At 37.3% G+C, this 26,213-nt stretch overlaps 1 long non-coding RNA gene across 2 annotated transcripts; it reads left to right on the forward strand.

Moving 5' to 3' along the window:
* Nucleotides 1-45: 45 nt before the first annotated feature.
* Nucleotides 46-16,643, forward strand: LOC113964181. 2 transcript variants are annotated; one of them, XR_003533084.1, is made up of 4 exons: nucleotides 46-75; nucleotides 553-642; nucleotides 13,737-13,859; nucleotides 16,599-16,643. It is a non-coding gene; the product is annotated as an uncharacterized LOC113964181 (long non-coding RNA). The 2 variants fall into 2 exon arrangements; XR_003533083.1 differs by lacking the exon at nucleotides 46-75 and having other exon boundaries at nucleotides 287-642.
* The last annotated feature ends 9,570 nt before the right edge of the window (nucleotides 16,644-26,213 follow it).

Here is a 26,213-nt window from a genome sequence, read left to right on the forward strand (position 1 = left end):
GGTATGTAACAGAAGGGTTAGAATGCAGAATGTATAGAGCTCACAGTGGATAATGAGAGCATTGAGAGCCTCTGGGTAAGAATCAAAGGGCAAACAAATAATGTGGGTGTCGTCATGGGAGTCTACTATAGACCTCCCAGCCAGGACGATGATGCCAATGAATAATTCTTTGAGGAACTGAGGGACACTTCCAAGTCAAGTGCCCTTATCCTTATAGGGAACTTCAACTTGCCAGAAATTGACTGGGTGCATCACACAGCTGGTATAACCCAGGTCAGATGATTCCTAAAAAACCTGGATGACAACTTTGTGGAACAGGTCCTAAGGGAGCTGACTCAGAAGTGTGCCCTCCTTGATCTGCTGCTTGTCAACAGGGTGGATCTTGTGAGCAAAGTGGAGATTGGTGGCCGTCTTGGCCACAGCGACCACAAAGCAATTGAGTTTAAAACTCCCTTGAAAAGTGCCAGCAAAACCTCAACTCCAGACATGAGGAGAGTAGTCTTCAGGCCGTTCATGGAATTAGTAAGGTCCTCTGTGAAAATGTTTTTGCAGGTGCTGGGGTCCATCAGTGCTGGTCACTTTTCAAGAATCACCTCCTAAGGACACAGGAGCATCAATTCCCAAATGTTGGAAGTCAAGCAGGTGAGGCAGAAGCTGGCTTGATTGAACAGGATTCTTCTCTTGGAAATAAGACAAAAAAAGGAAGGTGTATCCCCAGTGGAAGCAAGGTCAGGTGACATGGGAAGAATTCAGAGATGCTGCTTGCTGCAGTAGGGAGAAAGTTCATGTAGCCTAAGCTCAGCTGGAGTGGAAGCTGCCAGAAATGTGGAGGACAATAAAAAGAGTTTTTTCAAATATCTTAATGGCAATAGGCAGTATAGAAACATCATCAACCCATTACATGATGAGGACGGTCACCTCACAAACAGAGACAGAGACAAGGCAGAGGGGTTTAATGCTTTCTTGTCCTCTGTCTTCCATACGGATGAGGGACCAAGGGTGTCTCAGTGCCCTGAGATGGAGGATCATGGCAGTGAGAATGATCCTCAAATTGTGTGGGATCTGCTGCTCCAGCTGGATCCCTACAAATCCATGGGGACCAGTGGGATTCATCCCAGAATCCTCAAAGAGCTGGCTGATGTCATCATAAAATCTCTCACAATGAATTTTGAGCAGTCTTGGGAATCTGGAAAGATCTCAGCTGACTGGAAGCTGGCAAACATTGTCCCAATTTTCAAGAAGGGCAAGAAGGAGAACCTCAGAAACTACAGGCCTGTCAGTCTCACTTCAGTGTCTGGTGAAGTTATGAAGAAGATTATTCTGGGAGGTATTGAAAAACATCTGAAAGACAACACAGTCATTGATCACAGCCAGCATGGGTTCATGAGAGGAAAGTCCCGCTTATCAAACCAAATTTCCTTTTAGGACAAGGTAACTGCCCTAGTTGAGCAGGTGAAGCCAGCATATGTAATCTTTTTGGATTTCAGTAAACATTTGATACTGTCTCTCACAGGATTCTTCTGTACAAAATGTCCAGCACACAGCTGGATAAATACATCACATGGTGGGTGAGCAATTGGCTCATAGGTCAAGCACAGAGGGTGATAGTGAAGGGGGTGACATCAGACTGGCAACCTACAACTAGTGGGGTTCCACAGGGCTCCGTTGTAGGCTATGTGCTCTTCAACATCTTTGTAAATTACTGGGATGGGGGACTAGAAGGGATATTAAACAAGTTTGCAGATGACACTGAGAGGAGATGTTGACTCCCTTGAAGGTAGGGAGGCCCTGCAGAGACATCTCGACAAATTAGAGGATGAGAAATCACCAACCATGTGAAGTTCAACAAAGAGAAGTGCTGGATTCTGCACCTGGGATGGGGCAACCCTGGCTGTATGTACAAACTAGGGAATGAGATGCTGGAAAGCAATGCAGTGGAAAGGGACCTGGGGGTCCTGATCAATGGCAAGTTGAATATGAGTCAGCAGTGCCCTGACAGCCAGGAGGACCAACCGTGTCCTGAGGGGCATCAGGCAAAGCATCGCCAGCCAGCTGAGGGAGAGGATTGTCCTGCTGTGGTCTGCACTGGGGCCACCTCACCTTGAATATTGTGTGCAGTTTTGGGCATTGCAATATAAAAAAGATGTTCAACTCTTAGAGAGTGTCCAAAGGAGGGCAATGAAGATGGTGAAGGGCCTTGAGGGGAAGCCATATGAGGAGCGGCTGAGGTCACTTGGTCTGTTCAGCCTGGAGAAGAGGAGACTGAGGGGAGATCTCATTGCAGTTCCAACTTCCTCATGAGATGAAGAGGAGGGGCAGGCACTGATCTCTTCTCTGTGGGGACCAGTAACAGAACCTGAGGGAATGGCCTGAAGTTGTGTCAAGGGAGGTTTAGGTTGGATGTTAGAAAAAGATTTTCATCCAGAAGGTGGTTGTGCACTGGAACAGGCTCCCCAGGGAAGTGGTCACAGTACCAAGCCTGACAGGATTCGAGAAGCATTTGGATGATACTCTCAGGCACATGGTATGACTCCTGGGGATGGTCATGTGCAGGGCTAAGGGTTGGACTTGATGATCCTTATGGGTCCCTTCCAACTCAGCATATTCTGTGATACACCGATTTAGTAGCTGAAAGTAAAATTTAGACCCTGCCTGAAGTGCAGCAGCTTCCTTATCATCAACTGCAGACTGCTGCTGATGCCCGATGTCAGACTCTGCTGTAAGCAGCATGGGTCCTGGCCCTGTTTACTGGGATGTCCCATGGAAGTCTTCTCCTCCAATCAACTCATCCTTTTGCCAGTGTTCAGGGGAAGCTGACTTATCCCTCTTTGCCACCATGGTAAGTGATCAGGACATTTTTCTCACACCCTTTAAGTTTGAATTGGAACATCATCAGCAACTTTCTTGTTTGTACACACGTACAACTGAGGATGCAACACTCTCAAATCTCAGTCACAGACTCTGAGGGCTCTGAAAGAATAAATTATTTTAAATAACATATATCTTTCTCTTCATGGTGCATTTTTGTGAATTGTGCTATATAACTCCAGTTGCGTTGGTCACATCTGTACAACTTTACATTTGTCATTTATGTGTAGTTAACCTTAGAAAAGCAAGGAAAACACTGTGATAATAGCTTAGTATTTGAATTGCACTAGTTTTAAGTGACAGTTTTAGATTTTAATGATGAGCACTGTATACTAACATGTAAATTTGTAGATTGTCAGGGAAAGGGTTGTTATTGCTGATAATTCGTATAAATTTTGTTTCTTTAACTGATCTTTCTTCACGAATATGCTTAAAATATTCAGCTGTCTTGTATGTCCTTTTGTCCAACTTTGCCACTTGTGAAGTGATACACACATATGCTTCATCACAGTTAATAGTTCAAGCTTATCAGAGGGCTTAGCTTTTTAAGGTAGTCTGAAAACATGTATGAAAGGAATCATTGCCTTCAAAATCCCTGGTATTGGCCTCAGTGATTCTTATAAGGGCTTCTGGATGCTGTATTGATACTTGTGTTTAACATATCTTTCCACTGGAATGTATTGCAATTCTCTATAGTAGTGAGGGATTTAAAATTCTTATTACTGTGCATAACACAAGCTGCAATACTATTTCCCTGTCCTTCAGTGTTGTTACCTCTGAAAACAATACACAGAACTAGAGAAGGACTATTGTAATACAGGAAGCAGTAAAGACTTTCTATTTGCAAGGTACCAGAATATTTGTGCTTTTAAAAATTTATTATTCATATAAAATGCATGTAATAATTGTCAAACAGTGTCTGTTATTTTAAATTTAGAAGCAACTTAAGAAATTACATTATCTAAATTCATCCAAGGTTAATAAAAAATGGAAAAATTGAGAGATCTATGGGAAAATACTGTTTATATATCTGCATTCCTATAAATACGATGAGAGGAAATTATACTTCTTTTTAAAAAGAATTAAATTATTTCTTGTCCATTCTTTTTGTGAATTTCCCCAAGATTTTCTAATATGCTTTAGTGGTTTTTACTTCTAGATCTTAGTTTGGACTGATGCTCCATATGGATTAAAAAACAGATAGTAAGAGATGGATTCACGTTTTCAAAATCATCAAGTTATTTGAAAGAAAAGTGCTTCACAGTGTTAAATTCCAACAATTTGATTTGGCTGTTATTGTGGAACCCTGGTATCCAACACTGAATTTCTTCAGAGAGGAAAACTTTATCTCCACCCTCTTTTATGATGTGTGATCCAAAATGCCAATCACTGGGAATGGAATACAATTATATTCACTAATATGTCTAAAATAGAAACTCTTGCTGTCAATATATACTCATTAGTACTGAGTTGCAAATGAATTCTGGAATTGTGCTCTTATTAATTAGGTGGCAGACTAGAAAACTTCCTTGCTTCTGTTTAGCCAGATGGAGGGACAGTGGGTGTAATGACCTATGTTGGGCCTTTCCCAGGGGATTTCTTTGGTGTTTCTTGGTGTCAGTATGGGTCCATCTTCCATTTGCCATTTAAAATAAACAGCTCCAAACTTGCACAAGCGTACACACTTAAATTACATTCAGAAAAAAACATGGTAATTTTGTTTAGTTTTAAAATTAGTCATGCAATCACATTCTTAAAATTCCAGAGGGACTTGGGCACACACAGATTCAAGGTGAAATAGATTTTTTAGGAAAATGTAAGTCAGTCGGCCTTTTTTCCTTATTATGTTAGTCTGCCACATAGTCTATCAACGTAGAGAAGTTTGGTTTGGCAACTCACTCTCATTCTGGTCTTTTACTATTTTTTTGCCTTATGAGTTGCTTAGAATTCTAAGAGGCTTCAGTGATTCAAAAATGGACTTCTGGGGGAGGGGAGGAGCAGGGGAAGTTGGTGATCAGCCCGCATGAAAAGTCCCTAATTCTTTAATTGACCCAGTATATTCTAAAGAGTCATCGAGTTACTTAAATGTGTATCTTCATTAAAGGGTATGAGTAATACCATGAACTGAATGTAATTACTCATGGGCTTTAAGTTTTGCATGAATCAAGTATCATCCGGCATAGTACCCTACATGAGGAAATATTTGTTAAGATTTGCAGAAGATACTTCAGCTTTGTCAGCATAAAAATAATTTTTTGAAAGATCATAATTAATTTCAAATGTATGAGAAACAGAAAACAGCACCTTCAGAATAATATGTAACATCACTTTGCAGTTTTTCATGGGTACAGTTCTGTATTTGAAATTAAGTTTTTTAATCTATGGCACTTGAGTTAATTGGATAAAGACATTTTCTATTGACCTTACGGATGACTAATTTTCCACAAATAACTTTATTCGATGTGAACTCCCAACTGGTGTTTGTTCTGCCAAGTAAAAGCTAATATCAAAAGAATCAGGTGAGCACCCTCCTTTCTCAATGTGCTTCTCTTCATCTCCCACTGTGCTACTTACTGTACAGACAAATAACAAGTGTTATTATTTATGTGGATCTGACAAATTTCCATTTAAACGCACAGGAATGTGCAATTTTTACTCTCTACAGAAGGAAAATTGTTTGCAAAGAAAGCTGGTAAAGGATTTCAGAGGAAAAAAAAAGGCTTAATTTTTAATTGAACAAATTGAGAAATATATTCAACAACTTATTCCTAGTAGATCATTCACTTGAATTTACATTTATAGAACTTTATTATAGAAAATCGTAACAATGTTTTGGATTTTGTGAGTCTAAAATCACACATGTAAGTGATGTAGTAGCTATATTGTGATACAGGACTTAAGAGCTTGTTATTGTGTAGAGACACTTATTCTCATATCCAGTGTCCTCAGCTTCCAAATAAGACATATGATTAGCATTTATTTTCTTTTGTGTGCTTGTAATCTTCTCTCTGTCCTACCCCTTTCAGGAGACATAAAGAGGTTGGCCCAATTAGTCAGTGATTTCCTTTCTCTCCTTTTGGAATAAGGGATGGAAGGCAATGTGATTAAAATCCCTTGCAGGCCTGTGAACTATCTACCTGGAAGGAGGCAGAGTTTGAATATTTGAATTTGGAAGAGAGACAGAACTTATGACTGAAACAATATAAAGGTCATATCATGTGCTACAGCATATCTGATCTCTGCATTACGATGGCAATGAAACTAATTGCCCTTATTGACATAATACCAGTGCATCATCATGGCTAGGCTTCGCAAACGAAGATTTGGGAAGGGCTCTACCCACTTTTCTTGCAAGTGCGTTGGTGGCTAAAAAGGCCAATACGAGACAGGCATGTCCGGTTGCAAAAGGCACAGCAGAAAGACTCCTTAGATGGTATATTCTGCAAGAAACGATTCTTTCTGCGTTGTCTTTTCTCCTCAAGGGTGATCCTGCGTGCTTTCTCAAAAGCATCAGCAGCGTTATAGATGGTGTGTCTCCAGACCTCCCGATTGGAGGCCAGAGTAGACCAGTTATGGTGATCGATATGGCCAAGGCTGAGATGTTGTTTCAGGGAGTCCTTGTATCTTCCCTTCGGGGCTCCTCTCATGCGGCAGCCGGTGGCAAGTTCACCATAAAGCAAGATCTTAGGGAGGCGGTGGTCCTTCATCCTGGAGACGTGCCCTGACCAGCGCAGCTGTGTTCTCAGCAACATGGCCTCAATACTTGTGATTGCTGCTTGTTCTAGAACAGATGTATTGGTCACATAATCTGACCAGTGAATGTTTAGGATTGTGCAGAGATAGCGTTGATGGAAGTGTTCTAGGAGACGCAGGTGGTGGCGGTAGATGACCCATGATTCAGATCTGTATAAGAGAGTAGACAGCACTATGGCTCTGTAAACACTGATCTTTGTACTTTTCTTCAGGTGTTTATTTCGCCAGACTCTTTTATGAAGTTTTCCGAAGGCACTGTATGCCTTTGCTAACCTGTTGTCTATCTCCCCGTCAATCTTACCATCCGAGGAGATGAGGCTACCTAGGTAATTAAACTGCTGGACTGATTTGAGCTCTGATTCGCCAATAGTGATATGGGGATGAAGGAAGACTTCCTGAGGTGCTGGTTGATGGAGAACTTCTGTCTTCTTTAAGCTGACTTCCAGCCCAAAGAGCTCAGCAGCATCTGAGAAGCAGGATGTTAAATGCTGCAGGGCTGCTTCTGTGTGTGCAACAAGGGCGGCATCATCAAGCATAAAGCAACTCCCAGACAAGATGGTTTAAGGTCTTAGTGTGGGCTTTCAGTCGCCTTAGGTTGAACAGGCTTCCATCAGTACGATATCGGATGTAGATACTGTCCTGATCATGGAGGTCTACTGTGGCCCTTTGGAGCATCATGCTGAAAAAGATTGTGAATAGGGTTGGTGCGATAACGCAGCCTTGTTTCACACCATTAATACCAGTGCAACTGTTCAATATAATCCCATTTTTTACTTTGTGTGCAAATGATCAAACTATTAAGAATAGAAAAGAAATAATGTTTCAGAAGTACACAGTGTGGCTTTAAGTGCAAAAAGATAGTAGATGAGGAGTAAGCAAGATGATATTTTTACAAAATGTCTTTTCAAGCAGCTTTACAGGCATGGCTCAGTGAGCACCTGCCTGGGGCCAGCCACATCAACTTTGAAGTCCTCTGAAAGCTGAGGGGAAACAGACTAGTTACTGGTTGTTGGACACTTTCAGAATAATGTAAAAGGGTATGGCTCCCACGAGATCCATTTTTCAGATCCCTACATAGTAGGTCACTTTTTGAGACTGACCCCCCTATCAGACAGAAACAGTGAGCTGTCATCTATTGTGTCTGCCCATCATGTTCAAAGCAAGATAAAATAAATCTCATTCTCCTGTTTCTTTTTAAGCTTTTTATTTCCCTTTTATTCTTTTACTTCTTTTTTTAAGAGATGTATAAAAATATGCCCTCATGAACTGTTAAGTGTCAGAGAGCATTAGACCCTTAGTGTTCTCTTTGTAAATTTTGCATGTCATTTTTAATCAAAAAATGCTAATGAACCAATGAAAATATATTCAAGTTATTTAACATTTAATGATTTTTCAACATTTTTAAATACTTAACTGTACAAGACTTTTATGAAGGCTTTAAGTCCTTAAGTGTCTGAAGGACCACTTTATCAGAATCTAGATAAATACATTAATATATTCTGCACTGTGAAGTGGGTTCAAAATAATATGTACACAGTAGATAATGGAAACATGTTGACATTCTTAAGGTTATAAACACATTTGAAGTTATCCTAATTGTAAAATTGAAGATGGTGAAGTACAATGTCCCTGAAAATCCTAGAATGCCATCTTTCTCATTTTACTAATTGCTGCAACACTTGAGATCTCAGTATGATGTTTTTTCCTCCGCACAAATGAACAAGTGGAGGCCGCAGAACCTCTTTAAAAAGGCAGATGTGTTAAATAATTGATCTATAAAGAAAATTAGCACGGGGACTAGAACACAACTATTATAACTTATCGAGGTCAGGTTTTGGTTTGTTTGAACTAGGGGTGCAACTTTTTCTTTTTTTTTTTCACCAAAAAACACTACTATAAAATCTGTATTTCTTCTTGGCACAGTATATCCCAGTGTTGGTATCCATATCTGTGTCCTATGCTTGATGCTTTGGAATGGCTTTGGTAGTCAAGGCTGTGTGTTCATTTTGTGCTTTTCTGCATTTTTATGCAAGGATGAGCAAGGATGAGCCTCAGTTCTCTTCAGAAATCCTAAGTGAATCTCTTTCAACTTTTTGGGTAAAGAATGTTTACCTCCCTATTCTTACAAAAAAATGCTCAATTTTCTTTGCTTTTTCTATTCTTTTTTTACAAAGAAAAGGAAAAAGAAACAATCTGCAACTTCTTCAAGAAAGTAAGGAATTGTACCCATAACTGCCTGATAATCATAGAATATCAGGTGTTAATTTTGTCTTATCTGGCAACAAATTAACAAATAGGAAGAGACACAAAAAAAATCTGCTTGGGAGGTAGTCATATTTCAATTAGAAGTTCTGTATGCAACTCTTTTTTGTTAGAAATCACAAGCGTAGGGTTCCTCAAATCAAACTATAGCTACTGAACACTCTGAATGCATACACTTGGCCTTCATAGCAGTGATTGTGATAGAAATGAATTCAGATAAAGCAATCAGAATGCTTTTGGAGGAGACAGTCCAGGTGGCAAAGAGGGTAGCATTGGAACTGGCCTCAGCCCTGACCATTCTGGTGACTGTGAAGCCCTCTGCCTGTTGACATCCACTGCTTCAGGGTGGATAATCTCATTTGCAGCCCCGGTGCTGGTTTCTCTGCTGCATATTTTGAGATGACTTATAGAAAAACTGGTAAGGGCGTTTCACTGTGTATACTCATAGCAAGTTGTAAGGAGTAAGGATATACTTAAGGCTGAAGATGAAAGAAAAGTCATTAGAAACCATTGCCTTCAACTAAAATTCTCTCAATTGAGCAGAATGAGGTCTTTAGTACTGATTCCCATGGGGACAAGCAAAAACCAAACACCCCATGTCACCTGAAAAGATATTTGGTCAGTACCAAAACCTGCATCAAGATTGTTACAGGCTTCATGTAACTTCTCAGTGATCTCTTCTAGCACTGATTCCTTTCTCCTGTAAAAAAATAACCACAAAGTGCCCTGGAATTCCATTTAAATTTCAACCATACCTTGTAGCATTTACACACATAGGGATATCCATATTCACAGACAACTATTCAGTAAGGAGCCTGGAAAGATTATGAAGATTTTGAGGTATCTGATTAGTTTCATTCTGCAAAGCAAGAAGTATTTTAATTTTTGTTGTTGCTTTTACTTAAATTTTAGAATTTCTGTTCCAGAGTTAGTTGGGGCAAGGACCTTGACAACTTGAGTACAAGAGCTTCTTCTCTGAACTCTTCAGAGGTTCCCTTAATGATAAAAGTATCAAATACAGGCCAAGTACAAGAAAATACAAGTGCAGTGATCTAACACTTTGTCCTTGCCTGTGGGATGTCTACAATGGCATCAGTATCTTAGTGAAACACCTCCCCTAATGCTCAGCAGAAATTGAAAAACGTAATTTTGCTTTGCTTTACAATTCATTGAATTATTGTTGGAAACATGGAGAACCTGATAAGACTGGTCTTCTCACATGCCTATTCTTATTTCTGAATAGTTTAAATGAAAGTCAAAATCTCTTAATATTATCTATTTAGAGAAATTATAGGAAAAAACCTTCCCAATGACTAGAGACAAGAATATTTTTAATGAAAAATCCCAAAAAAACTCACTGTTTTCAAATTTGCAGTAGGAATTTTAAAAATTGGGATGGAAAATCAGCATTTTTCTGGCAAACTCCTGTATTATCTATCATGTGCACGGTTAAAACTCCAGCTAGAGTTGGTAATGAATCAGCCTATTGTGTTTGAAAATAGATAAAAGGCTGGAAAGCCTTGTTCATAGCTGCCAGAGGACTACCCAAAAAAGTGATGATGTATGATAGCAAAGAATGGAGACACCACTTTTTGTACAGAGATTACTTAAGATTGCATTTCAGTCATTGTATTAGAAAGTATGATAGGTTCATTGAGGTAACATTTTTTTTCCAGTGGTAGACAGGAGAAAAATATTCAGCTTAGATATCCCTAGTGGGTTTGTAGCATTTATCATATATAGGTAACATGGAGAGAATAATTGGAGGAGATAAGCATTTTGAATATTTTTTAAAGAACATTGCGGATAATTAATTACCACAGTATTGCATGCATGAAGAAACAACTCCATTAAAACTTCCTTGAAATTTGAGAGTATTTCCAAAGCTTTTCTCTCTGAAAGAAGTTATTTTTCTAGCACAGTAATCTGTGTGGAATACGGAGAAAAAAAATAAATTACACTAGAGAAGATCTTGGAGGAGGAACTCGACTGTAATATTTTCAGTTGTGACCTCTGTAAATAATCATTGTACTATTGTACTAAAAAATACTTGAACCTTTAAAGTTTGTCTAAATGAGAATTGAATTTTTCTGCTGAGGAGATTGTGGATGTGGACTCCAAAGTCTAGAATGTGTCTCCATGTTTTCTGTTGAACTCCTTTCACCTAATGCAATGGGCTGATTATCCAGTTCATTCAGTTTATCCAGTGTTTGTCTGTTTACCTATTTACACTGCAAGTGCTTAAGATATCTGAACAAGCTCTTACAATGTCTTGTTAAGGTGCCACACTTATTGGAGCTGTGATGCAACAAAAAATTCTGAATGTCCTGCAGTGTCAGTGACATTCAAAGCTCTGGGTCACGTGCAGACCCAAACGTATGTTGGCTGACTTAGTGAACAATCTGAGTAAAGAAAGACCAGAGAAAACGACAGATTTTTCATAGGATTTTAGAAGTAGCTTAGTATAAGCAGTTTGAGTATAGGCAGTTGACCACATAGCTTGGAAAGGAACTGATGGTATATAGCAGAGGGGCCTGGTGAGGAGAGCGACAAGGCTAGCAGGGTAGATGTTTTCTGTTGGTGAGCGGAAAAGAGAACCAATGAAGGAAGTATTAGAAGGCAGGAATTAATGGATGTATGCAAGCTAGAGATATAGCCTGGAAATAAGGTGGTATTTTTACTCTGATACATTCCTACCCAACTTATAGTTTGGAAGAGATGAAGGAGTGTAGCTGGGTAGAACATCATAGCCATGCAGAGATCCTGTGGCCTCTTTGAGGACATATCTGCTCAGCATATTTTTAACATACAGTTTTCCTTGAAGTGCATAGAGACATTGCTGCAGTCATCCTTGTCACACTTTCAGCACATAGCCAGATTATTGCCTAGCATTAGCAGATCGACAGACTCCAGGATCCTGGGAATGTTGCCCTTTGTGAATACATCAAAATCTTCATTATTTTTCTAGCAAAATACAAGGCACTGTGATCAGAATGCAATCCAAATTCTGAATGTTGTCTCTGTGACAGTAGCATGCACATCTCAGCGTCTGGTCTGTGAGAGATGTGCCAGATTCCAGGGCTCAGTCTGGGATGTGAATGTCTGGTCCCAATCTGACCACAGAGTCCTGTGGTTCTCTATAGGTAACTCCTGGTAACTGGCTGCTCACTTAGTAAGCATGTTCAGTAAAGCTATCTTTTGTCAAACAAACTTTTTTCATACCTGCCCCTTGGCATTAGGGAAAAATGCCTCTTGGCCTGCTCTCTCCTATTCCTCTGTACTTAAGAGTCTAAGGAAAAAAAGCCCTATTCTTGATTTTTCCTCTTTCTTTTGTCTTTCTTTCCTTCATAGGAATCATCTCTTCCCCTGTGTTTTCTGTTTTATGTCTGGTAAGAAACTCATGGTTAAAATCCATGCTCTTGCTCCACAACAGAACAGACCTGTGGCATCTCAAAGATGAAGTATTTTTTTCACCATTTCTGCTTGACTCTGCTGTAATGTGAAGTGTGATGAGATGAGGAGGGCAGCTGTAACTGATAAAGAAAGGTCTGCAGGAGGGTTTTGAAGATGAGGTGCACCTCTGGATGCAAGATTGGGTCCACAGCTATTGGGCAACATAGCAGTATTGTCCAGAGTAGAAAAATCACAGGTTGTGAAGGCAGGAGGCCCTCCAGTGGGTGGAATCCTGTGAGACAGAATGAAATTATTTGACCTGCAGCAAATTGATCCTGTAGGGTATAACTGTAGCAAGAAAAGAGCTTTGAAGGACATTTATAAGAAGAACACAGAGTAGGCAGAAGAATTAAATTTACCTCCTTACAACCTCTCTGGACTTATGAGTGTCTCCAGTGTCCAGGAACAGTGCAGAGTGGGAAGCAAAGTAATCATGAAAGCTCAGATTGGCACTTTAGTTATGACTCTAGCAGCAGTTTTGAGAATATGGATCGCTCTATGTCTCATTATTCATATATTGAATTCCAAAGTGTGCTCAGTGTTCATTGGCCACTGAAATTGTGATAACAATTGGAGAAGGACATTGGGATGGGCTACATCACTTGGGATGTGGGCTTAGATATTTAGCGTGTGTTTTACTGATTGTCTGGGGTAGATAGCCATGTCTCTTGAGTATTTACATCCTGACTATTTGTGAAAGCCTAGGAAATGTTTACCAAAAAATTAATTAGGGTAACTTTGCTGTCTTCTTGCCACACTTTTTTCCTATAGGCTCTGACTGTGTAATAGTAACTTGAACACACCAGTGACTGTTCTGTGGTACTGAGAGTGACTAGTATGAAAGGGCTTCAGTGCTCTCACCCCTCAAAACAGGGTGACTGCATGAAAACTCCTACCTGGGTTTTGCTAACTTTTAAAATGCACCAGGTTATATATAAAAGTACCAGTATATTCAACAGTTTTATTTTCTTTAAGCAGGGATCTGGTTACTGTAGTTTGACTAATCATCGGATTTTTACTGATTCATAGGACCTCTTCATGTGTATGTTCTTTAAATATAGAAGTACATGAATTTTTATAAATAAGGAGACATTAAAATATTTTATATGATTCTTTAGGCAAAATATTATAGCATTTTAAACTGAAAGATAATATGAAGTTGCATAACGTGCATAAGGCCACACAGCAAGTCATTGGCACAGCTAATTATTACTATATTTTTCTAACTGTACTTTCTACTGTTTCTATAATCTGCTACCTGTACAAACTTCTTACTGTAGCACATTCAAGTTTGTAGGAATAATATTTTCATTCGCTAACATATTTGCCTGCTGTAACCAGTCTGCTAAATCTGATTTTTCTTCTCTTCCGTCAAATACTCATTGCATTTCTTGTTACAGAGTCTGGCACTGGGGATATCTGGCAATCAGCTTACACATTCATTGGTTTGCATAAGGGGAGGAGGCAGGACTGCACAGTGGCAGCAACTATGCAAACAACTCATTTCACTCTAGCTCCCCCAGGTAAGAGATTCTTTCAAAGGAGATCATTGAATTTACCTGTTTCATATTTCAGTCACCACTATCTGATACCCAATTGCACATAAAGCATCTGGTGTAAGCAAAACTAATTTGGATCTTCTTTTATAAAATGCAAGCTGGATTAAGGGATCAGGTAACCTCTTTCCTTACAAGAATCACTAGAGGGAACCATACTGTGAAAAAGATAAAATAATTAGGACAGCAGAAAACAGGCAGCATGGATCTCAACTGCAAATATTCTTGTGTAAACTCGACCTATAAAATTATATTAGTTTGCTTATCAAGCAAGCTTCTTTTCAAATTTAATAGCTACCTATATTACACTGACTGTATTGACACCTGTGACTGTTATATTCTAGATTTTTTCCAGCTCTTATGAGCTTGAGTTCTTATCATGTAGGCAAAAAGATTAATATTCCAGCCCCAGTTTAGTGTTTGAAGTCATTATGGGGGGAAAAGGCAACATAAAGTAGTACTAGACTTTGTCAAATGCAGTATGTAATGCTCACATTTATAGTAGAATAATACTACAAAAGTTACTAAAAGTAAAGCTGCTAGCCAAAGTCTGAATTATATTGCAAGGATTCCTGGGAACTACTGCAATCTAGATAATTAATAGAAAGCCACAAGAACATACAGAAGTGTCAGATATTTTTAAATTAATTTATACAACAGATTTTTATGTGTGATCACAGTATTCTACAGAAATCTACTGTGAAGTTTTAAAAATGAGATTAATGCTCTTGCATGTTGGTAGCTATGACTGAAATGACACATCACACGCAGTTATTTGTGTTTAGTTTGTATACTCTTCAGAAGATTTAGGTTTTTTTCCCCTGCACAGTCAGAACGTACTCAGCATGTTTTCAATCTCATGTCAGTATTAACAATGAAAAAATCAAACATATAAAGAAAATAAAACGGTTGCATTGAAAGGGCTAGTTCTTATCCCTGTGTAAATAATGTTTGTTCAAAGAAAACCACAAAATGTTTTCATCACAATTGAACAACTCAGCTCACTACTACTAAATTAGAGGTTTTGAAAAAATTTGTCCCATTAAGTTTTTATATCCTTTATAGTGCTTTACACATCTGCAAAATGTGGTCTAACTTCCCACGTTTCTTAGTCCATTCCACAACTCACCAAATTTGGGAAAAGAATAAGCAAATACTAAGGATTCCCTTATCCAGCTAAATCATACTGATTAGAGAAATGCTCAAGTTTTTCTTTCTATATGGTATACTACTTATTTCCTTTATAGCTCTGCCGTATTATAATTAAACTTGTCTCGGTCTTTCTGTTATAACCCTTTACACTCAATAGCGCTGTGGTTGACATAAAAACTCCAGCCAGCAAGAATACAAAGTATCCTTTTAAAATACACTTCCTGTTCTTTATGAACAAAATTACTATATTCTGGAACAAATGTTAACACAGTATTACAATGGACTGTTAATCTTCCTGTTCAGCCTTCAGAATTCCCTGTAGCCTCTGTTCCCACCACTGAACTGAACTTAGAAACAGCAAAACCCCAACGGAGTGCTCTGTTTCCCTTCCCTTTCACGTAAGAATAATTCCCTAATTTTAAATGTTCTTTTAAACATTTGATTTCTGAGTAAACATTTTGCAGTCCTATGTGCCAATTTAGAATGGTTCTTATTTAGAAGTATTCTATAGAGTTTATAATAAATAAACAAATAAAAACAGTGGAAAAGACACTTTTGTATTTGTACTTTAATTCTTGAAGAGAATAAGACATAAATCTAGCAAGGGAAGCTCATGGGATTACCCTGGTGATAATAAAATAAAGGTATATTTTGGAACTGATTTTACACTATTCTCTGCATATTAAATGTTCAGACTCCCTCTGAGGAGGAAGAACTATGTTTTTTTGCCTGGGAAAGCTTACTAGATCTTGCAAGTGGTTTTATTATTACGTTTGTGTATGTCACTGGATGCAGAGGGTAGAGTGAAGACAAAAGCTGTGGCAGCATCTGAATTTATTTTTATATTTGAGATTTTTCTTCAATTATCTGAAATGTCAAGGACCTGTCCTGAGGCTAAACAGCCTCAAAACATGGATGCTCCGAAGAATTTAAAGAAAATGTACTCTTGAATATTGCAATAACTTCTGTTTACCACAAGGTGGTATAAAACTGTAGCCATCTTCAGTACCAGTAAATTCTACCAGTAAATGATCCATATTCCTAGTCTGGGTGTCATTCACATTGTATTTTGTTGTGCTGTATCTCCTTATTATCAGTGTGGCTGTTCAGCAAAACCAGGTAGCTCCTTGAGGTACCCTGCTACCAAGTAGCGGATAAGCAGTCGCATGTTGTAAGGCGTAGGTTTTCACGCATAATAGGCTTTAAGCAGTATAGCTTTTCCTAGTCGGCCTCTGAGAAGACGCCTCTGGAAGACCACACACAAAGAACAGGTAAAGATTTGGGTCTGGATGAGTTAATCTGGTGTAAGAAAAGACTGTTGCTGAATAATGCCACTATTAGAGAGCTAAAACATGAGACTTAATAATTGTTTTGAACATACTCCAAGAGAAGATTCAGAATGCCTTTTATGTAGCTAAGGTACTTGCAAGAGAGACCTGAAAGTAAAGGTGGTATAAAGGTAACAGAGTCTCTCTTAATCACCAGAAAAATTTCCCCTGAATTTGTGTAAAATGAATTTTGACTTTTTTTTTTACTTTTTTTTTTCCTTGTCAGAATCTGGTCCCACATCCTCTGCAGCTGCAGAAGAATTCAAACAGGTTTTTGTTTGTTTGTTTGTTTTTTGTTGTTTTTTTTATACCTCCTGTCATCTACAACAGCTGTAGATAGAGTAACACACCTGTTTTGGAGCAGATAAACTAAGTGTGCTTTTGGTTTGTGTCTGTCATGACAGACACTTAGTAAGTGTTTGTGTGAGAAAAGGAGTTGCAGTGAAGCTCCAAGAGTAAAAGTAGACATCAGAAGTGTGAAGATTGTGATTACAGCAGTGTTTTGCTGAAATGAGATTGTATGTGGTCTTTTGTATTTCTAGTATTGCACCATCTTTTGTCAAGTAAAGCTCATTCTAAACAGCAATCCCAAGTAAAAATTGGAAGCTGTATTTCGTAGGCCAAAAGTAACCAATCATGTCAGAGATGGTCCTTGCTTCTACCTTCATCTACTTGACCATTGCTGTCGTAATTGTGTAGTATTTAATATTAAATAATTTTCTACTATGACACACTTAAGTATTACCTGTTAGGTTGGGAATGGTTGTTTTGAGGAATACTAGGGTGAAATCCAGCTTCAGGAACTACCCCTGAAGAGAGAGATTTCTTAGTGTAAAATAAATGATAAGCAGCCCTTGTACTGAAAATTCCTGTCAGTATTTCTATTTCAGCCATAGAAAAGGGATAATGATTTTTAAAAACCAAAATAGTAAGAAATACTAGCAAATAAATTCTCTTACTTGTATACACAGATAAAAAAATTGTATTTCTATGATAATATAATCTTATGAAGTAATTTTATTTAACATGCAATACAGATCTTAATATAGGCTTTATTAACATTCTCATCCATATTTTAGTTTTCACAAAAATTTAAAATTGGTTTACAATCTATCTTCCTAAAGAAAAAAAGGATGACTATCTGAATGTCATAGTTCAAAGGGGACAGTGCCAGGACAACCTTTCACTATTCTTTTAAAATACCTTTTTTTCCTTTTTTAAAAAATGTCCCATTTTCATAATGATGTTCTAATATTCCTCTTTAGGCTGTAAAGTCACCCACATTTCTGGGTCCTGTAGAGTACAAAATGAACTGGCTACAAAATTGGTTTTTTGCAGAGACAGAAATCTATGATCTCAGTAAAATGTGAGACTAACAGAAAATACATCAGGAACTTCAGGGAATGTGAAACTATGACTGGCAAGCTGTCATTAAATAAAGTCTTTAAGCAAAATTCATGTAAAAATGCAAAGATTTAAAGCAGTAGCTGTCACTGAAGTTATCCTAATTCTTAGAAGCCTGGGATTAAGAAGGGGCAGAAGAATGTTGTTTGATAACAAGTGCACTGCCCCATGGTAGCTGATATATCTGGCTCACCACTGAGCTAATGATGCTCTTTATTGTCATTTCCTTTCCTCAGTCATGTCGCAAGCCAGCACGGACCACAGGTAGTTTCTCTGTAAATAAATCTACAGCCATAAGCACTTGGTCTTGTTTTATAGCCTTCCTCACCTGGTGCTGTATTCTGTCTTTTTCTTTAAAATAAGGAAATCAAAATTTCCTTTCGCTTAATCTCCTTTCAAGTAACTTGTTTCCTTGTGTTCTTTTTTTCCGTGCAATACTATTGATCTCTCTGATTGAACTTCTGGTTGCCTTTCTTTCTTTTCCCAAAAGGAATAGAAATATGGTCTGAGGCATGGAATGTGGAAAAGGAGGCAGAAAAAAATGCAATCATTTGCTTCAGATTCTTGTCAATGCTCAGACAGCAAACCACTTTATTACATTGTCATAGTCTTCTTGAATAACTGTGGCAGTTCCTTTAATTTCTCTGTACAGTGTGAGTAATTATACTTATTTTATAGCTCAAGGATACTATGAAGATAAATGCATTGAAAATTGAGAAGTATCCTAACACTATCTCCTATAAGAGAAGCTGGATGAATTTCTGAGAAAGAGAGAGAAAAAAAATGGAATTGACTCATAAATTAGATTACTTTTAGAGATTGCTATTTTGTAGTTCTATCTCAAACGCAGATGGAATATACTTTAAGGACTTCAACTGTCAAGATTCTTACAGCCTGCCTTAGCTCTTTTCTCCATCACTCTGTTGGTCGCTGTAAATCTTATTCTTAGTGACTTACCTCTACTGAGCTAAAGTGTATGGAAAGTGGAACTTATCAGTCTTTACTGGTAAGACCAGCCCTCAGGGATCTCTGACCCAGGAGACCAGGGCTTATGAATGTTGAGAGGAAGGCTTTCCCTTGATCAATGAGGATTGTGTCAGAGAACACCTAAACAAACTCGACATCCACAAGTCCATGGACCCTCATGGGATGCTGAGAGAGTTGGTAAACATCATAGCTAGGCCACTCATAATCATCTTTAAAAGGACACGGAGATCAGGAGAGATGTCTGAGGAATGGAAGAGAGCAAATGTCAGCCCTCCCCAGTTTCACAAAGGGCAAGAAGGAGTACCCAGAGAATTACTGGCCAGTCAGCCTCACCTCAATCCCTGGAAAGGTGATGGAGTGCCTCGTTCTGTAGGCCATCTCTACCCAAACTGATGACAGGAAGGTAATCAGAAGTCAGCAGGGATTCATTACAGGTAAATTGTGCTTGACCAACCTGGTTGCCTTCCATAATGAAACTACCTGGATGGATGAGAGGATAGCAGTGGGTATTGTCTACCTCAACTTTAACGAGGGTTTCAACACTGTTTTTCACAATATCTTAATAAGAAAACTTGAGAAATGTGGACCAGACGAGTAGACAGTGAAGTGGATTGAGAACTGGCTGAACCAGGGGGTTGTAATCAGTGGCACAGTGTCTAGTTGGAGGCCTGTTACTAGTGGTGTCCCCCAGGATTCTATGTGGGGCCCAGTATTGTTTAACTTGTTCACCAGTGACTTGGATGAAGGGGTAGATTCCTCCTTAGCAAGTTCAGTGATGACACAAAGCCGGGAGGAGTGGCCGATACCCCAGAGGGCTGTGCAGCCCTTCAGTGGGACCTCAACAGGTTGGAGAGATGGGCAGAGAAGAACTTTTTGAAATTCAAAAAGGACAAATGCTGGGTCCTGCACCTGGGGAAGAATAACACCCTGCACCAGGACAGACTGGGGGCCAACCTGATGGAAAGCAGCACTGTGGAGAAGGACCCAGGGGTCAACAAACTGTCCATGAGCCAGCAGTGTGCCCCTATGGCCAAGAAGACCAATGGTTTCCTGGGGTGTATTAGGGAGAGCATTGCCAGCAGATCAAGGGAGGTGATCCTGCCCCTCTACTTAGCCCTAGTGAGGCCTCACCTGGAGTGTTGTGTCCACTTCTGAGCTCCTCAGAACAAGAGAGGGTCCAGTGGAGGGCTATAATGTTTAGGGGACTGAAGCATCTCTCTTATGAGGAAAGGTTGAGGCAGCTGGGCCTGTTTAGCCTGCAGAAGACTGAGAGGGAATCTCATAAATGTATGTAAGTATCCAAAGGGAGAGTGTCAAGAGGATGGAGCCAGGCTCTTCTTGGTGGTCCCAACCACTAGGACGAAAGACAAGGGGCAGAAACTGATGCACAAGAAGTTCCACTTGAACATGAGGATGAACTTCTTTACCGTGTGTGAGTGACCAAGCACTGGAACAGGTTGCCCAGAGAGGTTGTGGAGTCTCGCTCACTGGAGATATGGAAGAACTGTCTGAACACAATCCTGTGTCATTTGCTCTAGAATGACCCTGCTTAAGCTGGGGGGTTTGACCAGATGACCCACTGTGGTCCCTTTCAATTTCACCCATTCTGTGATTCTGTTATTTTACTTTATTTTTGTTTTATTTTGGCTTAATTTGCTCTAATGTTTTCTTTTTTTTGTTTAGATTTTTATTTTTTGTTTTACATTATTTTGGGGGTTTTTATATTATTTATTTTCGTTGGAGTTTTACATGGGGGTTTTAGGTTGGGGGTTTACGTTGGGGTTCTACTTTTTGCTTGTTTTATTTACTTTGATTTAGTTTACTTTGGTTTAGTTTTTGGGGTTTTTTTGTTTTATATTTTATATTGGGGTTGAATACTGGGGTTTAACGTTAGGATTTTACATTTTACTTGTGTTGTATTGTTTACTTTGGTTTACTTTGGATTACTTTGGTGCATTATGGTTTTGCTTTTGTTTAGTTTATTGTATTTTGTTTTATGTTGGGGTCTTACTTTGGGGTCTTTAGTTTTTTATTTTGAGCTTATAATTTTTGTTTGAGGTTTTTATTTTTTATTTTGGTTTACTTTGTTAGGTTTTTGTTTGTTTTACACTGTTTTACATTGGGTTTTTATGTTTTTGTTTTATGCTCTTTTATACTGTGGTTTGCATTTTATTTTTGGTTTATTTTTGTTTACTTTGGTGTGTGTTTCTTTTTTATTCTACTTTGTTGCAGTGTTTTTGCTGTTTGATGTTGGAGTTCTACTATTTCTGTTTTTTTGCTTACTTTTGCTTAGTTTACTTTGATTTAATTTCATGGGGTTTTTTGTTTGCTTGCTTTGCTTTTTTAATTTTTAATTTTACCTTGGTTTTTACTTTGGGTACTTACTTTGAGGTTTTAGGTTAGATTTTTCTTTTACTTTGTTTCACTTTATTGTTTTTTTGGAGTTATTTTATTTCTGTTTCCTTTATTTCTTATTCTACATTAAGGTCTTACTTTTTGTTTCTTTTCTTTATTTACTTCATATTTGAAAAAAAGTTTTGGTTTACTTATTTTTTTTTGATTTTTCATGTTGGGATTTTATATCGGGCTTTGACATGGGGGTTTTAATTCTTCCTTGTGTTTTTTTTTGTTAGTTTCATTTTACTTCAGGGTTTTTATTTTTTGTTTTACATCAAGTTTTGCATAAGGATTTAATGTTGAGATTTTATATTGGTGTTTTACTTATTGCAGGGTTTTTAGTATTTTGTGTTGTGCTTTTTGGGGTTTTTTTTGTTAGCATTTCACTGTCTGATAGGGTTTATTGGAATTTTATATTAGGAATTTACATTTTTTTTGTTTATTTTGGTTTACTTCTTTGGCTTTTTAATTTTTGTTTTCCTATAGTTGGGTTTCGGGTTTTTTTGGTGTTGTATGTTGGGGCTTTACAGGTTTTTCTTTCCTTTTTTTTTTGTTTACTTTTGTTTTCTTGGCTTTGGTTTTATTTGTTCTTTGTTTTACTTTGTTTTTTGTATTTTTGCTTAACAATGGGGGTTAATGTTGGGATTCTACATTGAGGTTCTATGCTGGCATTCTGGTTAGGTTCTAATTTTTGTTTGGTTTGTTTAGTTTACTTTTGTTTACCCTGATTTACTTAGGGTTAGTTTGCTCTTTTTTCTTCTCGTTTTTGTTGTTTTTCTTAAGTTTTTTTTTCTAATTTTTTTGGGTTTGCATCATAGTTTTACTTTTTAATTTTTTTTTCTTTTTTTCTTTTGGTTTATATTTTCTTTTGATTTGCTTTAGGTTTGTTTTTTTTTTCCTTTATATTGTGGTTTTACATTGTGATCTTGTGGTGGGACTTTATTTTTTTGGCATGGGAGTTGTTGACTTGTTTTCTCTGGTTTATTTTGATTTACTGTTTGGGTATTTTTATTTTTTGTGTTACTTTCAGCTTGATTTTATTTTTATTTGTTTTGCATGGAGTTTTATGTTTTATTTGAGATTTTTTGTTTAATTTGAATTACTTCAGATTACTTTTGTTTACATTGGGGTTTATTTGTTGTTTGATATTACTTTGGCTCACATTTTTATTTTTATTTTCTGTTAGGGTTTTACTTATTGGAATTTTTTATGTTTTACACTGGGTTTTATGTTGGGGTTAAATGTTGAGTTTTATGTTGGGTTTTTATTTTTGTTTTTTTGTGAGGTTTTTATTTTCTTTGATTTACATTGGGTGTTTATTTTCTTTTATTTTGGTTTACTTTGTGTTGTTTGTTTTTTTTATTTTTATATGTTGTTTTACATCGTGGCTTTACTTTGTATTTGGTGGGGGTTTTAAACTTTGGTTTACTTTTTTTTTTTAATTTTTCTCGTACTTTGGGTTTTGTATTTTTCATTTTATGTTACAGCCTTACCTTGGGGTTTTAGTTTTGGGAACTTTTTTATTTTGTTTTTTTTACTTCTGTTTTCTTTGTTTAATTTTGGTTTTACTTTGGTTTTATTTTTTTGGTTTTACTTTGATTTTATGTTTTATTTTTCTTTGGTTTACTTCGGTTTCTATGTATTTCTTTGGTGGGCTGTTTTTTGTTTGTTTGTTTGACTTTTATATTTACTTTGATTTACTTTGCTTTTTACTTTACTTTCTAATTAACATTAAAATTTTACTTTACTTTTTATATTACTATAACTTTTAATTTATTTGACTTGTTACTTTAATTTTTTGTTTAATTGTATTTTACTTTCTTTGTGTTTTTTGGCTGGGCCACCCTGGGGGAAAAGCCTTCCCCACCTTTGGCTATGGGGCACAAGAGGCCATCTTTGTGGGACATGGGCAGCAGGGAGTAACAGCCAAAATGGACCAGAGGAGGTCTGACAAGTGGTCATACTTGATACTGAAGAGAAAGGAAAAAAATATTAATTGCAATAATAATACAAGGAGTAACATAACTGTACTGCAGTAAGTGGATCTCTTAATTGCTGAGAGCTGCATAGTCCAGTATTTTATTTTGGATATGATTTTTAATGGTTGTAACCGTTAGAAAGCAAACCTGCTGCTTACAGAATAACCTGAAGTATTACTTCTTTTGGACATCCTCCATCTTCAAATTAGAGTTTTACTATGTCGCCTATATTGATAAGTGACCTATTCAAATTTGGATACTGAGATTCTTTCTGAAGTATGAAAGATGTAGAATTTAGAGTCCTCTAAATAGCTGAACTAACTTTTTTCCCCCTAACTTTCTAAATTCACATTTGCATAGATAGAATGCAAGAGCTTGTGACCTACAATGTGAATAATCTTCAAGTTTTTTCCAACTTAAACAATTCTATGATTCTATGATTCTAAGACCTCAATATTGTAAAAATCTTTGTCATAACAAGAGCCGTAGTGCTCACAGCTCACAGTGCTTCTACTGTCATCATGGTTTTAAATTCGTTTCTAGCCAGTCTGCTTCACCTTATAATAGTGATGACATGACAAAAGACTGACTTGCATATCTGCAACCATAATTCTTTAAGGATTGCCATCTCTCCACATGTGAGTAGATCTTTCTGCCTGAAAGATTGCCAGAAACATCTCTGGAAAATGTGGAAAGTTCATGAAAATGAGACTGTCAGTAAAAATTGGTACTATAGAAGTAACAAGGTTATTTTGTGGCATTCTTTCTACCTTGTGCTTGTACCTGTTTCTAGAAGAGTTTTATTCATGACCACTCTGCGGTTGGACTTTAGGCTCATACTTCGCTTTTGGTTCTAAATTAAAATTTGGATTTCTTTTTTATTTTTTAATTTCCTAAAACTGCAACCCATTTTCAGTACAGACTAGTACGTATTTTGATATTCTTCAGCATAACACTCCATGGTCTTCTTTTGCATCACAGACACACAACAAGAGTGCCACAAATGAGGCATCGTTGACCAGGTTTTATGCTTTTTGTTGCCATTTTGCAAAAATAGTAAATTACTCAAAGTTGTCTTGGCCTTTTCCATAAATGCTGACAGCCCACAATTTCCTCTTCCACTTTTTAAGTAGCACTTTTTTTACAGTAGTCTATAAACTACATCATTAATCAGATAGTGTAAAATCCAATTAGAGACATTAGAATCCAGAAATACAAGTGTTAAGGAATTTATTTCTTGATTGACAAGAAAGCCAAATAGACTCATCTATTTAGAATCTTAGCAACAATTAGCTGCCTTAGTTTCATTTATTGTGACATAAAAAATCTGGTTTATTGAGAGCTCTATTGAATAAGATTTCTATGATATGCACCATGAGAAAATATCTTCAAACTAAAATGATTGTTTTGCTGTAATAAATTGAACCATATGTACACTATGTTATTCAATCCTTTTTCTTCAAGGCATAAATTGATATTAAAGAACATTTAAGTCATAACACATGGTTATCCAGGCATGAACGAGGCAATAACCCATATAAGTTGTCAAGGTGAAGCCAAAGCATTTATTAGAGGTTTGTGTTGTTTTTGAAAAGTGCACGGTTGGATAAACATGGATTAGTGCTATTATGCTGCTACGATGACTCAAGTGTGTTTTTACAGTGTCAGTAATTTTTATGTTTAAAAATCACTGGTGCAGTATATTAGCTATAATTTATGTTTATCATCTTGTGTACTCTAATAGGTTTCAACAAACCATTTAACACTTCAGCTTGTGCATATACATTACTTAATAGGTATTTATCTTAAAAAAGAGATACTTAAACGGGACTTTCAAGCCTTGCAACTGCATGCTAAGAGCAAATACTGCAGTCAGGCACATTAACTTTTTTTTCCTCTGGTCTGCATTTAACTTTGAAGAGTGTGACCACACAATTCCTTTGTCCACTTTGTTCCCAACCAAAGCAAGAAAGATATATCATCTCTAAACCCCGTCAGCCTGAATGACATCAAAGTCCCTGACATGAAGTGTCCGTCACACTTACTAAGTAGAGTAGATGTGATAAAGCCTACGCAGCTGAAAACGCCAATAACTTCTGTCATCAGAGGTTGCCCTTTCAGGATAGCATAGGACTTTATGCTTTCCTGGTTAAAGGATGTTACTAATAGTAGACTCTATTAATTATATGTCTTAGGTTATTCTTTTTTGGTATCTTGGCTTACTTATTTTTAAAAATCAGTTTCCCCTTCTCATAACTCTCAACACTTTGTTTGGGGAGCAACCTCATCTAGATGTAAAAGAGTTGGGGATGGCAAAAGAGAGAACTAAGCAAAAGCTCCCACTCATGGAGGACTTTTGTGTGGCAGTGGATGAGTTTTGCATAATTTATGATACTATGGAATGCTTCAGACAACATGTTGCTTATCATCTGGGTTGTGCTGATGGTGTCTTCCTGTTCTAGACAGTCTAGGTTTAAAAATGACTGGTGTTTAGGGCTGTCACCAAAGAGATTGATGGCAATTTAAAAATCATCACCCTGGTCTTTTTGGGGGGGAAGAGTTCTCCTGCAGTTTCCTAAAGTTAGATATTAGTCAGTAATTTGGAGAAAAAGAAGCAAAACAAATATTGATGTAAATTCTGTTTTCCAGTCTCATAAAATCCCTAATTCCTTCAGTCATGAGGTCATTTCAGAGGAAGAAAAGGAGTTGATGCAGAACACTGAGATTATGGATATGCTGATCTGGTACATAATAGATTTTTTACAAAGAGGCTATCAATTCTCCTGACTCAGTCAAGCATATCTGTTGGCTGAGTTGGCAAATATGGAGGATTTATTACTCACATGGGAATAATTGACCAAGATAGAGTACTTGGTATTGCAGAATACTTTCTTTGTAGCAAACTCTTTCTTAAACATAATTAAAGAAATATGAGTATAATTTAGAGAACATTACTAAGTACCTACAAACAGACAACTTATTCAGATTTGATTTTTAAAGAAGTACATTTGCAAGATTTAGATTTCAATTGATACCTGTAATAGTTGTACTACATAGAAATGTTTCTTTTTAAT

Source organism: Neopelma chrysocephalum, unplaced genomic scaffold, assembly GCF_003984885.1.
Source record: "Neopelma chrysocephalum unplaced genomic scaffold, ASM398488v2 Primary Assembly neopelma1_26, whole genome shotgun sequence".
Classification (NCBI taxonomy): domain Eukaryota; kingdom Metazoa; phylum Chordata; class Aves; order Passeriformes; family Pipridae; genus Neopelma; species Neopelma chrysocephalum.